Below are 4628 nucleotides of genomic sequence, written 5' to 3' on the forward strand. Positions count from 1 at the left end.
AGTGTTAGGTGCATTAGGCAGAGGTAAATGTAGGGGAATGGGTCTGGGTGGGTTGCCCTTCGGTGGGTCGGTGTGGACTGGTTGGGCCGAAGAGCCTGTTTCCACACTGTAGGGACTCTAAAAGAAAAATGATTGAGTTTATTGAGGAGGTGTCACAGGCAGCGGACGAGGGTGGTACTGTAGAGGTTTCAGAAAGCATTTGATCCTCACACAGGCCACAATGTTTTATCTGGGTCAGCATGGGCAAGTTGGACCGAAGGGTCTGTTTCCATGCTGTACATCTCTACGACACGGCAGGTTAGTGACAAAGGTTTGGGATTGATGGGACCTTGGTGTCATGGATTCAACGTGAGCTAAAAGACAGATGGAGGGTAGGGAGAGATGGCCATTTACTAACGACCTTTAGGGAAGGTAACTTCTCCTTGTCTGGGCTGAATTACATGTGACTCCAGACTCTCTGAGCCCTCACCCCCTGGGGGAAGAAACAAAACCTGTCCATGTTCCCGCAATATTGAACACCCAGTCCTGGGTAATTTTCATCCCAATCTTACTCACAACATTTCATGTTCCATGTCCCATGAATCTCACTTCAACTTCATTACTTATACACTTAATGGGAAGGTCCTAGGGAGTGTTGCTGAACGAAGAGACCTTGGAGTGCAGGTTCATAGCTCCTTGAAAGTGGAGTTGCAGGTAGATAGGATAGTGAGGAAGGCGTTTGGTATGCTTTCTTTTATTGGTCAGAGCGTTGAGTACAGGAGTTGGGAGGTCATGTTGCGGCTGTACAGGACATTGTTGGAATATTACACGTAATCCTGCTATAGGAAGGATGTTGTGAAACTTGAAAGGGTTCAGAAAAGATTTACAAGGATGTTGCCAGGGTTGGAGGATTTGAGCTACAGGGAGAGGCTGAACAGGCTGGGGCTGTTTTCCCTGGAGCGTTGGAGGCTGAGGGGTGACCTTATTGAGGTTCATAAAATCATAAAAGGCATGGATAGGGTAAACAGGCAAAGTGTCCAGAATTAGAGGGTTTAGGGTGAGAGGGGAACGATATAAGAGACCTAAGGGGCAACTTTCTCACACAGAGGGTGGTACGTGTATGGAATGAGCTGCCAGAGGAAGTGGTGGAGGCTGGTACAATTGCAACATTTAAGAGGCATTTGGATGGGTATATGAATAGGGAGGGTTTGGAGGGATATGGGCCGGGTGCTGGCAGGTGGGACGGGTTGGGTCGAAGGGTGTGTTTCTGCGCTGTGTGACTGTGACTTCTGCCTCTACACAAAAGGTCCAGAGAGGCTCCTATCCTGTGGGGAGTCTGACCCCAGGGTGAGCTGATGCACAGGGGAATGCTGCCTATGTGCTGCAGAATCAGACTTTCCCTCTCTGAGGAAACGGGTCACGTCCTGCTCGTTCCTGCCCACCAGACCCTTCCCCAAACACAACCGACATCTCACTGAGTACAGCATTCCAGCACGAGACAGACCACATTCCCCTGTGCTGGAATTCCAAACCTGCTCGGAATTAGTGACTCGTCTGTTTTGTGGCTGCGACCTAGACCCCAGCTGGAAGAGAAAATACAGAAGCCAGTGTGTGTTCGTAGGCCAGAACCAACTCAGCAAACTCTGGAACGGACGCTCTGCTGCTCACTCACACACACTCTGTGTTTGAAGCTGGATTTTCCTTCTGTCAGCGTGGTGCACTGTAGCCTGCCTGGGAATGTTTCGAGTGTTCACCTCTGACCCTGGGTCCTGGACACAACAGAGACACAGTGCTGCTGCTCTTGGGAACACCAATGCCCCCCAGGCTGAGGGGGGGGGGGGGGGGGGGGGGGGGGGGCTCGGTGTTTTGGAGGAAGGGTGAAGGTTGGTCATCTTAAGCAACAGCTTCGAACCGAAGGCTGAGGGATGCCTGAGCTCCCCCATCCTGTACCCCTCCTTTTCTCAGCCTCCCCCCAGCCCAGAACTCTCTTTCCCACCTCGTCTATGACATGTCCCTTGCTCCCCCCCGCACCCCCGATAACCATGGCTTCCCCTGGCAGGCAAGCAGAGGGAGAAATATATCAGCCAAGATTATTGAATGGTGGAGCTGACTCAATGGGCTGAATGGCCTCTTCTCTTTGCCTCATTCTCTCCCCCCCCCGCCCTTTGCCTTTTGATCCTCAAAGTTTGTGAGAAGATTTGTAGCTTGGGTGCTCTTTGTTAGATCTGTTCGCCGAGCTGGGAATTTGTGTTGCAGACGTTTCGTCCCCTGTCTAGGTGACATCCTCAGTGCTTGGGAGCCTCCTGTGAAGCGCTTCTGTGATCTTTCCTCCGGCATTTGTAGTGGTTTGTACCTGCCCCTTCCAGTTGTCAGTTGCTGTCCGCTGCAGTGGTCGGTATATTGGGTCCAGGTCAATGTGCTTATTGATTGAATCTGTGGATGAGTGCCATGCCTCTAGGAATTCCCTGGCTGTTCTCTGTTTGGCTTGTCCTATAGCAGTGGTGTTGTCCCAGTCGAACTCATGTTGCTTGTCATCCGCGTTTGTGGCTACTAAGGATAGATGATCATGTTGTTTCGTGGCTAGTTGGTGTTCATGGATACGGATCGTTAGCTGTCTTCCTGTTTGTCCTATGTAGTGTTTTGTGCAGTCCTTGCATGGGATTTTGTACACTACGTTGGTTTTGCTCCTGCTGGGTATCGGGTCCTTTGTCCTGGTGAGTTGTTGTCTGAGGGTGGCTGTTGGTTTGTGTGCTGTTATGAGTCCTAGTGGTTGCAGCAGTTTGGCTGTCAGTTCAGAAATGCTTCTGATGTATGGTAGTGTGGCCAGTCCTTTGGGTTGTGGCAGGTCCTCATTTTGTTGTCTTTCCCTTAGGCATCTGTTGATGAAATTGCGCGGGTATCCGTTTTTGGTGAATACATTGTAGAGGTGTTCTTCTTCCTCTTTTTGCAGTTCTGGTGTGCTGCAGTGTGTTGTGGCCCTTTTGAATAGTGTCTTGATGCAACTTGGTTTGTGTGTGTTGGGGTGGTTACTTTCATAGTTCAGGACTTGGTCTGTGTGTGGGGCTTTCCTGTGTACCCTTGTGGTGAATTCTCCGTTCGGTGTTCTCTGTACCATCACGTCTAGGAATGGGAGCTGGTTGTCCTTTCTTCCTCTCTGGTGAATCGGATTCCTGTGAGTGTGGCGTTGGTGATCCGGTGTATGTTCTATTGGTCTATTGGAGATTATCAAGACAAGACAATAAATCCAGGAACATGGAGGAGATCCCAAGAGAGGCAAAAATGTGGATACATTTTCAGAGCAAGTTGGATGAACATGAGGAAGTTAGAGTGAGATAACCCAGAGCAGTATCAATCCACAGAGTGGAAGGTCACACGTTCCAGGAAGACAGAGAAAAAGCCTTTCGGTTCAACCTCCCAAAGCCAGATGGACCTGTCCCACTGCACTGCACCTCCCAGGTTCGGGATTTGCACCATCTCAGGTCGTAAGGTCCTGTAACAGATAGTGAGGCCAGCTGAGAGGGTCATCGCGGTCTCTCTCCCCTCCATTACAGACATTGACACCACACGCTGCATCCAAAAGGCTAACAGCATTGTGAAAGATAACCCCCTCATTCAAACCCCTCTCCCTGCTGCCATCTGGCTGAGGATACCAGAGTACCCGGTCTCTCACGGCCAGACTGTGCAACAGATTCTTCCCCAAGGCCATCAGGCTCCTTAACGTGGTATGATCAGAAACTCTTTGTGCAACTTCAAATCACTGTTCAGAAAATGTCTATTATCTATCGTTCTTCTATTTCACTGTGACGTGCAGGTTTTGTATTTCCTTTTGGTGTGTATGATTGTGTAGTTTGTTCTGTCCGTGTAGCTCCCTCAGTCCTGGAGGAAAGCTGCCTCATTTCTACTGGAGCAGCTGGAAATGGAAAAATGACGAATAAAGTGTACTCCAGTCTACTTGACAATGCTGCCACCTGGTGTGCAGATCCACAGAAGGTCTCTGGACATCATGGATCCAGCCCAAGAGGGTGGGAATCTCCTCAGCAGGACAGCACTCGATAATGGTAGAACAAACATCACCACAGGGATGGGAGAATGGCCTTTCGCTGTCAGAAGCCAACCTCAATCCAAGACCAAGCCAATACTCTAGAGGACAGCAATGAGAGCTGTCCGAAATGGACATCTCAAATACTTCAATAAGTAATGCCAAAGATGTATCCACAGATTTCGGTAATAGAGTCTCTAATATCCATCCCCCTACAGGATAGCGTCTTCAATATCCATCCCTTACAGATAGAGTCTCCAATATCCATCCCCCTACAGGATAGAGTCTCCAATATCCATCTCCCTACAAGATAAAGACTCCTATATCCATCTCCCTACAGGATAGTCTCCAATATCCATCCCCCTACAGGATAGAGTCTCCAACATCCATCCCCCTACAGGATAGAGTCTCCAACATCCATCTCCTACAGGATAGAGTCTTCAATATCCACCTCCCTATAGGATAGTCTCCAATATCCATCCCCCTACAGGATAGAGTCTCCAATATCCATCGCCCTATAGGATAGTCTCCAATATCCATCCCCCTACAGGATAGAGTCTCCAATATCCATCCCCCTACAGGATAGAGTCTCCAACATCCATCTCCCTAC

The sequence above is a fragment of the Hemiscyllium ocellatum genome, chromosome 1 (assembly GCF_020745735.1).
Source record: "Hemiscyllium ocellatum isolate sHemOce1 chromosome 1, sHemOce1.pat.X.cur, whole genome shotgun sequence".
NCBI lineage: Eukaryota > Metazoa > Chordata > Chondrichthyes > Orectolobiformes > Hemiscylliidae > Hemiscyllium > Hemiscyllium ocellatum.